Raw genomic sequence first — 12,290 nt, forward strand, 5'->3', positions numbered from 1 at the left:
CTATATTAATCACTGACCAATGAATTGTAGATTATCATTGTCCCTAGTAGTTCCATCTGAAGGTGGAGTTAGCAAGGTGGCCAGCAGCATATAGCTGGAAAGAGGTGGGAGTGAAAGATGGGACTAGAGTTGGAGTGAGAGCAATTGAAATTGAGATTCAAAAAGATCTAAGGAAAATAGACCCTTGCTAATAAGCTTAAATTTAATGGGGATAAAGGCAAAATCTCTTACTTGGATTGAAAAACACTCAACTGCTCACAGAGGGATTGAAGAAAATGTGGCTAGAATTCATGTTAAAAATACCTGGGGATTTCAATGGATTACAAGCTCAGTACAAGTCAAAGAGACTTGGTAGGCAACTGAGCTGAGGGAATTTGTGACTGAATTAATAGAAGTAGAGTGCCAAAATCCCACTGTGCTCCACCCTGCTCAGACAATGCCTGATGCGTTTAACATTAAGTTTCAGTCTTGGATGTCACATTAAAGGAAGGATATCAACAATCTGGAGCCCAATTAGAGGAAAATGGCCAGGACAGCAAGGAAAAGGAAGCAGAGTAATACAACTGGATTCAAATCCTGATTCTGATGGCTTCTTACTTATATGACTTTGGGCAAGTCACTTAACCTCTGTGGTCCTCAGTTTCCTCATATGCAAGATGAGGACTGAATGCTTCTGAAATGCCTTCTATTTTTAGATCAGTGATCTTATCTTGAAGCTAGGTGGTGCAATGCATAGAGTGCTGGGCCTGGAGTCAAGGGGATTTGGGTTCAAATATAATGTCAGATACTTTACTAGCGCTGTGACTTTTGGGCAAGTCACTTAGCCTCTATGTACCTCAGTTTCCTCAACTGTAAAATAGGAATAAAAATAGCACCTACCTTCCAGGATTGTTGTGAGGATCAAATGAGATAATTTTTGTGAAGTGCTTAGTACATAGTAGGCACTATATAAATGCTGGCTATTACCATGACCATGCTTTATGATGATCAGTTGAAGGACTTTAACTTGGAGAAGGGAAGATATCAAACCTTAATTTCTTCATGTGTAAAATGGAGAAAATAACAGCACCTAACCCATAGAGTTGTTGTGAGGGAAAATAAGATAATAGTTGCCAAATGCTTGGTCAGTGCCTGGAGTGTAGTAAGGGCTTTATAAATGTTAGTTATTGTTGTTATTGTAGGAGTATTATTATCTACGGTGATTGTGGATGAATAAAGCAATGGAATTTTTATTAAACCTGTCACTGTTCCCTGAGTCTGAGCCTGGCCATGGAGACCAACTCGTCAGCCCCATGATCTCTTTCTCCAAATAAACAGTTAGTAAAAAGAACATTTTCAGCCACCATTGAAAATGTGGTCTCAGAATATGCCACATCCCCAAAGCTAGGGGTGGGAACGACACCTAGAGAAGTCCTACAGAAACCCCAAGGAAAAGTGCTGACCACGGTGGGAGGAAGCGTCCAAGAGGGAGGAAGTTTTGCTTTAAACAAACCCACAAAAAAGGACAAAAATAAAGAAGCGAGGCTGGCAGAGACATAAAGGACAGCCACCAGAACCTGTGACAGCGCTTTCGATTTTTGCATCCAGGGATACTGCAAGATGGCTGCTTCATCCATGTTGACATTGGCTGGGCTTCTTCTTCCATACCATCCTGCAAACCCTCCCTCCTTCCCTGGGCTCCCTCGAATGCTTAACCTCCAAAGCCTCCTCCCACAGGCAGGTTAGTTGTCACCATCTCTCCCACCTCAGATGTATTTATGATACTCACCTGGTGAATGGTGTTACATTCAAATAATTGCAATCTGATCTGACCGTTGGATTTTAAATTCCTTGAGGACAGGGATTGTGGTTAACATCTTTTTTGTATCCCCAGTGCTTAACACAGTGCCAGCCCCAACCAAAAACTTAACAAATATTGACTGATTGATTGATTAGAAGGGAAGTTCTTCTTTTGTTGTGGTTGAGGTGTTTCAGTTGTGTCTGTGACCCCAACTGGGGTTTGCTTGGCAAAGTGAGCAGAGTGGTTTGCCATTTCCTTCTGCAGTTCATATGACAGATGAGGAAACTGAGGCAAACAGGGTGAAGTGACTTGCCCAGGATCACACAGTTAGTAAATATCTGGAGCTAAATTTGATTCCACTGCACTGTGCCACCTGGTTGCAGAAGAATATATTCCAATATCAGTAATTTGTAATTAGTATCAACCATTGCTCTCATCCAAGTTTAGCCACTTTGAGAGTTGTCTTTTCTTATATAATTGTTGTCTTTGTCTACTGCTTTGTCCTGCTTACTACACTGTGCGTCAGTTATATGTCTTCTCATATTTCTCTAAATTCCCTATATTGACGATTTCTTACGTGGTGATAATATTCCATTCCATTCACACATCACACACAGTCTCCTTAGCCATCTCCCCAATTGATATGTATCTGCTTTATTTTGGTTTTTTGTTTGTTTTATATTGTTGGGGGATGGATCCCTTTAAAAAGGAAATCCCATGATTTCCTCCTTTCAAAAATTAGAGTTTTATAAATGCATTTCATTTTTACATCTCAACTCATGGCTGTTCAGTTATGTCCAACTCCTCCCAATTCCATTTGGTGTTTTCTTGACAAATACTGGAGTGGTTTGCCATTTCCTTCTCCAGGTCACTTTAGAAAGGAGGAAACTCTGGCAAGAGTTGTCTAGGCAAAGGACTTTTCTAGGATCACTCAGCTAGTAAGTGTCTGAGGTCAAATTTGAATTCAGGACAATGAGTCTTCCTAACTTCAGGTCAAGTGCTCTATCCACTGTGCCACCTAGCTGCCTCTCTTACTCATTTCATGATCTTAAAAAGGTAAAAAGAGATAGTGAACTTACTCCCTGGTTGTAGAGGTAAGAAGCAAGCAGTATGATTCAGTGGAAAGAGCTTTAGATCTAAGTTCAAATTTCAATACTAGCTTCACCTTTGTACTACCCATGTGATCTAAGACCAGTCATTTCCCTTCTCTGAGCCTCAGTTTCCCCATCTGTAAAACTAGGGTGTTGGACTAGATGATTTCCAAGGTCCTTTTCCCCTCTAAATCTGTGTGGGAGCAGTCCACAACAATCTAAAAAGCAACCCTGTCCAGAGAATGTTGCTATTGGAAAGACGGCTTGGAAATCACCTAAGGTAGGGGTTCTTAACATAGGCGTCTGTGGACAGATTTCAAGAGGTCTAACAACTTGGATGGGGGAGAAAAGTTGCCCCCTTTACCAGATGGCCAAAGGGGTCTATGATGCAAAAAAAAAAAAAAAAGTAAGAACTCCTAATCTAAGGGAACTGAACTCCAGAGAGACTTGTCTAGGGTCCCAAATGGCCTCAAACATAGGCCCTTTGGTTCTGAATCCAGGTCTCTCCCCAAAACACCAGTGTTCTTTATAGTCTACATGCCTAATTTATCAGTATTTGGTTTTATGATCTTTTTCTCAGAATAAGTTAAATGCATATGTGTGTGTATTCCTGGTTGTCCTGAGGTAAAACTGTAGAGTAGGCACAGTTTGGTGTCCACCCCAGGGTACCATTTGCACACCCTTTCCTGTCCTTAAAAGTGTTTGCTCCACCCCCATCCCTCATTTCTGTACCTTTGAACTGGGTATATTTCCCCTTATAAAAACTTATTCTGGAGAAAGATCTGAGAAATACCTTGCTACTGAGGCATAAATAACTGATTAGGCTTAATCTAGCCTAGATAACATATCATAATACACCTGGACAAGATTTTCAATCCAAGGGATGTTGCTTAATTGATAAACATTTTAAAACAGGCCAGCTAATACTTGGGGATGTATTTTTTAGATGAGTTTCAACATTCTTGAACCCTTAAAATCATGCTATAAAGATAGCAAGGCCATCCTGCTGTGTTATTTATCATTGCTATTATTAATATTATTGTTTTCATCTTGTTCTATGGAGTTCAGATAGAAACAATGCTGAGACAAGTTGCTATCCTGATTTTATTCCTCACTGGGCAACCAGATGGTACAGTGAATAAAGCACTGACTCTTCCTACTTCTCCATGATTTTGATTTCTTCTATTGAGTCTCCAAGTTTTGAAAGTTTTCTAATCCAAATATCTTGAAGCCAAACATGTAGCCCTACTCTCCTGAATGCACCAGAACCAGATTAAAATGTAAATCAGAAATATTTAACAAAATAAATCAAAATGTAATGGAACATAGATAATGTTAACATGCAGTTTTCTAAGTCAGTATGTGGTCTGTAGGGATCCTTATGTATGGTTCAACAGTCCTAGTTTCTATGTGAGTTTGAAACCACTGATTAGAGATTAGGAATATTTGATACGATAATAGCTTTTAAAAATGTAGTTTTTGAAATTGTAAAGATCAACGTTCTTATTGATTATCCAGTCCTTTCAGTTGTGCCCAACTCTTCATGAGCCGATTTGGATTTTTCTTGGCAAAGATGATGTAGTGGTTTGTCTTTTTTATCTCCAGCTCATTTTACAAATGAGAAAACTGAGACAAACAGGGTTAAATGACTTGCGCAAGATCAGACAGCTAGTTAGTGTCTGAGGCCAGATTTGAACTCAGGAAGATGAGTCTTCTTCACTTCAGACTGGGAGCTCTATCCACTTAGCTGTCCATCAACATTCTATCTGGGCAGTCGTGACTCTTTGATGATACTGTAGTTCTAATAGAATCGATCAGTTGAAACCTCTCTTTGCAGTATGGAGCTTTGTTATTTATCAGTCCATGAAAGGTAGTGGGCTTCTGATATATGATTCTAGCCTCCAGGTCACATCTTTGGAGGTATCCGGGAACACTAAGATTGTCCAGGCTTCCTGATATGTTACATGGTGTCTACCATTTCCTTGCATAATCTGCATTGATCACTAATTCAGGGTCTGTAAGGATGAGCCATCTGTAATTTCTAACGTCAATACCATGGTGCCAAATTGCCAGAAACCCTTCCATTTCCACAAACAAATGTTTGCCAGAAACCCTACTATTTCCATAAATGAATCACAGTCATTTGTTGAATGCTTCTTTGTATAATAGTGTTGCTTGAATTCATGCAGATGTTGCTTGGGGGGAGGGGAGATGTTTCAATGCCATTTTTGGATCTTGGCCATTTCCTTGGCTACCTCTGGAGGTTACTATTGATGTTGTTCCATGCTGCAGTGGTTAAGGTGACTGTCATAGAACAAACAGGGCAGTTAGGTGGTGCCATAGTGCATAGAGTGCTGAGACTAAAGTAGGGAGACTCATCTTCCTGAGCTCAAATCCAGCCTCAGACACTTACTAGCTATGTGACCCTGAGCAAGTCACTTCTTCCTGTTTGCCTCAGTTCCTTATATGTAAAAATGAGCTAGAGAAGAAAATGGCAAACCCCTTCAGTGTCTTTGCCAAGAAAGCCCCAAATGGGGTCAGGAAGCGTCAGATAGGAGTGAAAAAATGACTGAACAACAATATAGACTAAAAGTCTTTGCCTTGGCAGACCGTATTGAAAAACATGGAAGATCAAAGCTGGAGAATCTGACATCTTCTTTAAGATTTCATACTCCACTTCTGCAAACAAATCCTCCTCAAAAGACTATTGGTGGCATTTGGGGAATAGTATCTTCCTAGATTATTCTGAATTGTCTACAACAGGGTTTGGAAGCCAGCCCCAATAGCTGAGTCTGCTTCCCATTATTTGCAGTAGGGTTCTCCATCCTCTTTCTGGTCTTCATTGCCTTTCCTGCTGTCTATCACTCAGCTAAATCTGATGGCAACTTCTTATTTCACAGCCCACTTTCACTCTCAAGAGGATGCAGATGCTTCCAGAAGCCTTTTACTTCCTTAGATCACCAAGTCCTTGGATCTATCTTCTTGATATCATGGCCGACATAGCACTGGACCTGGAGTCAGGAAGACCTGAGTTCAAATCTAGCTTTAGACATTTACTAGCTATGTGACCCTGGACAAATTAATCTCTGTCCTCAGTTTCCCCTCTGTAATATCATAGCAGCACCTACCTCTCGGGGTTGGCATGGGCATCAAATGAAATATTTGTAAAGAATGTCTACAACATAGTAGATGCTTAAAAATGCTTGTTCTTGCCATCTTCTTCCCTTCTCCTATGTTTGTTGTGGTTAATAATGGATTAATTGTATTTAAACTATATTCTCCACTATTATCCACTATAGATTCAGAGAATCAAAAGTTGACTGTGTAACAAGAAAATCCATGGTCTTTTTAGCTATGGGAATGCATTTTAATGTTAGCTATTCCTCAGTATTTTCAACGGATCAAGGAATATTCTGTTTATTGAACTTTGTGTTCATGCTTTATAGTTTTTCCTCCACAATATCCTACTCCAATGCCTCATCATCTCATGGAGTAAACTCTGAATTCTGAAAGGCTTGGCCAGTGCTGTACAGGTGAGTTCTTATGTGTTGGAAAGTCTTTGAGCATGACTGTAGTGACAGGTCAACTCTTTCCCAAGGACTAACACAACAACCTATCAGATACATGACCAACAGACTGGCCACTTGTTGTGAACTTTTGGGACAACACAGACAAAAGTATCACAGGACAAGCAGGCACAAATGTGTTGCTATTGAAGGAGAGAACTCCCAAGTAAATGAAATCACAGGGCTGTTCAAATATAACAGATTTAGAGCCAGAAGGAATGTTAGGGTCATTCAATCCAATCCTTTCATTTTACAGATGAGGAAACCAAAGTCCAGAGAGTTAGTGGCTTGCCTCAAGTCTCACAAGTTTTAAGTAGCAAAACCAAAATTTACACTCAAATCTTTGAATTCCATATTCAACAGTTTTCACACTATACTTTCCAACTGCCTTCTGGTCTAGTTTCTATTTTCCCTACCTACATTATTGTAGCAGTATCCTAACTAGCCTTCCTGCCTGTCCAATCCATCCTCCAAACAATTGCCTATAGAATATTCCTCACGTAATCTTCTTGAATGATCTCACTCCTCAATTCATAAACCTATGGTTCTCTATTGCCTGACAGAGAAAGTGTGCACTCCTGATGGTGCTATTCTAGGCTCCTTTATAATCTGACTCCATCCAATCTGTCTATATTACTTCCTTTCATTTTTCTACATTCTAGCCAAGTGTATTCTTCTTTCTATTTACCCACCCTACTCTTTCAATGTCTGTGGTTTTTAATCACACTGTCCCCTACACCTATAATGGATGCCTTTCACTTTCATATCTCTGTTTATCATAACCCCTTGATTCTTTCAAGGACCACTTGAGATGCTGTCTCCTCTAGAAAGCCTTCCCCAGCCCTTTCCTTCAGGATGAAAGTATCCTTTTCCTCCCCTCTCACCATCCTTGTATCATAATTATGAGTATAATTAGACTGTGAACTCCTTGAGAGCCGGAACTGCCCTTTGCTTTTCTCTTTGCTCATCACTTAGCACAGTACCTGGCACAAAGTAAGCACCTAACACATACTTGTTTACTTACTGTGTGTATTTCCTATTATATTGAAAGTAGGGTCTCTGTTGAATGTTTTTATCACTAATTTCCATTATACATTTTAGGAGATGTACTCTTACCAAAAAAAACCCAAAAAAACAAAAAAAGAATCTCAGTCCCTTGATGCAAAAAAACCTGACCCAGAATGCCTTGAGTCAATTCCTTGCTCTTCTCCTTTGTCTTAATCCTGTGATAACCCAAAACTATTAGAAGTTCCTCTCTGTTCCCCATATTTGTTTGTTTAAAAAAAACACCAAGATGGTAAAAGCCCCAAACAAGGGACCATCACATATTGTAGTGAAAGCTCTCTATGGCTTCAGTACACTGGGCTTATTGTATTAGCACAGTATTAGATTAAATATTCAACATTATAAAAGCATCAGGCATTTAGGGAGACAGAGGTTTCCAGGCACAGCTAATGGACATTTTCAGAAATAGAGTGTATCTAATGCCAATTTTTAGATAGATTTCTTAGAACTGAGTGCCTGTTCAGTGTTTTTCCTATCTAAAAAAAAAAAAATGAACAAAACATTGAGCTTGAACATCTAATTGGTGGAAATTGCAGAGAGGCAAAATTTGGCTTAATGACAGGAAAACTTGGCTGACAATTAGAGTACCCAAAAGCTGTATAGTCTGCCTCAGGGGGTCATGAGCCTCTTGGACAAAGCTAGATAACTCCTTGTCCGATAACTACTGCAGAAGAACCCCCATCTTGGGTATGGAGAAGACTAGATGGCTGCTGAAGTTGCATCCATCCCTAATATTCCATAGCTCTCTGGAATCCATAAGAAATGACAAATATGTAGAATACAAAGATCCAAGGTGAAGAAAATGAAATTTAATTCTATAGACCTTTAAGCATCTACTGTATACAAGACTGTGCTAAGCACAACAGATACAAAGACAAAAATGAAATAATCGCTGTCCTCAAGAAGCTTGTGTGCTATCAAGAGAGGGAGAAAGGGGATATAGCATATACACAAATAAATACATTCAAAGTTAGTTTAGAAAAAAACAGCAATATACACAGATGGGATATTGCTTTGTAATAAGAAATTAAGAATGGCAACAGCAACCCAATCTGAAAAAAAGCCACAAAAGATAAAGCAATCCAAAAGCAGCAGGGGAGCAAGTAGAATGACATGGTGATTGATTTATTAAAGTTAATATGCTATTTGAAAGGCCAGTTTCAAATAATGAAATTTATAATTTTATCTATGATTGGAAGCACTGAATTTTAGAGTGTAAAGGAATCTCAGGGATCATCTAATCTATGGGTTCTTAACAAATTTTGTATTATACACCCTCTGGTGACATTCTAGGGAAACCGAGACACATTTCTCAGAATTATGTTTTAAAATGCATATAAAAAATAGAGAGGACTATCAAGGAAACCAATCATGTTGAAATATGATTATTGAAAGATTTTCTTTAAACAAGACCATACCCCTCAGGTAAAGAACCCCTGAATTCTGATACAACCCATACCTGCAAAAGAATCCCCACCAAAACAATGAAACTCTCCAATGAGCATTGTATATATACTCAGATGCTTGTTTTTAATGGTTTGATTTAATTGCATAGCTTAATTAATGTCCTACTATGTGCAAAACCCTTGGGATGGATATAAACACAAAATAGGTCCTCAAGAAGCTTATAATTTACTTGGGGAAGTGAGATAAACACATCCATGAATGAATACAGTACCCCTACATCACAGAAATCAGGATAATGTCTGTAGAACAGGATAGGAATCCTTGGCATATTTTGATTCAAAGACTACAGGGACCCTGGGACTCTCCTCTTCCTACATGAGGGTTAGAGGATGCCTTTTCAGATGTGGTGACAGCCCTTATGTAATCCTTGAATTAGAATACACTAATGAGTCCTATCCTGTAGACATCTGTCTTAGCCACACTCCTTGGATGCAAGTACATAAGTACGAAATCCCACAATAAAGAAAAGTACACAAGTAAGGAAGCAGGAGAGATTTCATAGAGGAGAGGCATCTTAGCTAAACCTGAAAGAAATGAGGAATTCTAAGAGACGGAGGTGATAAGGCCTGTGTGCAGGCTGATTTTGGGGGAACAACAAGTATTTCATGGTTAAGTCTAGAATTTACAAATGCTGAGGATGATGAGGATGATGACGATGATGAGGATGATGAGGATGATGATGAAGATGAAGATGAAGATGATGAAGATATCTAATAGGCTTGAATACCCCTTTTAAAGGCCAACTTTACTAATTCTAACAGGACAGCGAGGTGATTCAGTGTATAAGGTGCCGGATCTGGAATCAGGAAGGCTTATCTTTATGAGTTCAAATCTGGCCTCTGATACACACTAGCTATGTGACCCTGGGTAAGTCACTTAACCCTGTTTGCCTCAATTTTCTCATCTGTAAAATGAGCTGAAGGAAATGGTATTCCAGTATCTCTGCCAAGAAAACCCTAAATGGAGTCACAGAGAGTTAGATACAATTGAAAAACAACTGAAAAACAGTTAAACTAACTCATTCCCTCTTCACTTCTACTTCTTGGCTTGCCTAGCTTCCTCTTTCAAGACTCAGTTATTATCCCACCTTCTGCAGGAGGTTGTTCCTGGTCCCTCCAGCTGCTCGTGCCTTCCCTCTGATATTGCCTTCCATTTACACCGTACATGTGTTCTACATACAGAGCTATCTGTCTATTGTCTGTTCCATTAGAATGGGAGTTCCTTGTCAGCAGGGACAATGTATTTGTATTTCCTTGTATCTTCAACATTTAGCACAGTGTCCAGGATAGAGTAAGCCTCTAATAAATGCTAACTGACTTCTGAAGGTTCATAGTCTTTTCCAGACTCCATTCCAGACTCCAAGTCTCTTTCAAATACCAAATGGATGAGTAAAGCCGGAGGGCAAGGATGAGCTATTGGAGAAGAAACGACAGATGAAAAAGAAAAAGGAAGAGGTTAAACCCATTCTCATAAAATGACTATTTGGCTCCACATTTATTGGCCTTGAAAGCACTTTCGAGTTTATCAGGGATAAATTCAGAGGACACTAAACTCAGGGTACAAGTAGAATTTATTTATTGTTCTTTCACTGTTGTATAAAATATTATAGCTCTTGCCTTTTGAAAATGAATGTGGTCATAGGTTTAAGGTTAGAAACTGGAGAGGATAGGCAAGTTTGCCAGTGTGAACAAAGCAGAAAGGAAAAGCTTATATGACTTCTGTAAGTGAAGTTGATTTAAGTAATTCTAGTTAAGGAAGCCTGAAGGATGTACATGGTTGAGGAAGTAGCATCTCAGTCAGATGACACAGATATAGGAGAAGGGAATCTATATTCCAGGTAATAGGGGCGGTATAATTAAAGGCAAAGGAAAAATTAAAGACACATGGAAAAAAGGAGAATGAGACCAGGAACAGAAGAATATTTTAATTTATCTATTCCTAAAGTAGAGTCATTTAAACAAAGTTTATAGAGGGCCTACAATGCCAGGGTCAGGAGTTAATGCTCTCCCTAATGAAAATATTTGAGGCTCCAAAAGATTAAGATGACTGTGTTGTACATTTTTAAGATGACTTTTGAACCCAGTTCTATTGACTCCAAGCCCAACAGGCTTAGCACCACACCAAGTTGGTTCCCACCTTAGATGATTCAATTCAATTGTCATATGAGGAAACAGATCCCAAAAGGTGAATGACTTGTACAATGACACCAAGTGAGTTACTGGCAGAACTGAGATCTAGAACTCGGACCTTCTGACTCTAAGCTCAATGCTTTTCCCAAAACACCCATACGTAATGTAGGATATCACTGCTATAATGATGTCTGAATTTGAATTCCAGTGACCTGGGCTCAATTCCCAGCTTTGCCACTCACCATCTGCGTAAACTTGGAAAAATTACCTAATCTCTGTGGGGCTCAGTTGCCCCATCTGTAAAATGAAGGGGTTGGACTTGGTCTCTAGGTTCCGTTCCATCTGTGATTCCATCATCCTTTGACTAGATGGCTTCCAGGGTCCCTTCCACCTTCAAATCTATGAACTCATGAATATAGTAAGACCTAGATCATAGGTTTAGAACTGGGAGGGACTCCTGAGGTTATCTAGTCCTACGATCTAGAATCATAGATAGATGAAAATAAAGAGGCCATCTAACCTGTCCCCTTTAAACGGTCGTCAACAAACATATATTAAGCACCTACTAAGTGCCAGGTACTATTCTAAGCTCTGGGGATACAAAGAAAGGCAAAAGATAGTCCTTATCCTCAAGTTTAATACAAGACAACATGAAAACAATGATGTATAAACAAGCTATAGATAGGAAAAAGCAGATTTAATCAAGGCACTGATTTCACATCTGAGTAAACAGATCCATAAAGGTTAGAGGACTTTTCTAGGTTGCAAAGGTAGGAAGTGTCAGAGGTGAAATTTGAACCTAGGTTCTCTGACCCAAAATCTAGTCATTTTCTCACCATACCCCATTGTCCATCAAGTTAGCAAGTAGGGTTTCTGTAAGGCGTACATCAAACAAAAATTAGATGATCACTTATTAGGCAAGGCAGACACACAACAAGTATTAATTAATCATTTACTACGTGCCAACACCATGGATCAGATACATAATGTTAATTAGGGTGGATACCCAGGGAATTTTATTTTTAAAATTTTCTTTGAAGCAAGCATTGATTACTCCATTGTGTGTCCATCATAAAGGACATTATTTTTATTCCCCCAAAAGCTAAAGAAACTAAAACTTAACTAACTTGATTTTTGAAATTAATATCTAAGCTTTGCTTAATATATAAACTTTAAAAATAAAATACAAAAT

The sequence above is a fragment of the Notamacropus eugenii genome, chromosome 2, assembly GCF_028372415.1.
Source record: "Notamacropus eugenii isolate mMacEug1 chromosome 2, mMacEug1.pri_v2, whole genome shotgun sequence".
Lineage (NCBI taxonomy): Eukaryota > Metazoa > Chordata > Mammalia > Diprotodontia > Macropodidae > Notamacropus > Notamacropus eugenii.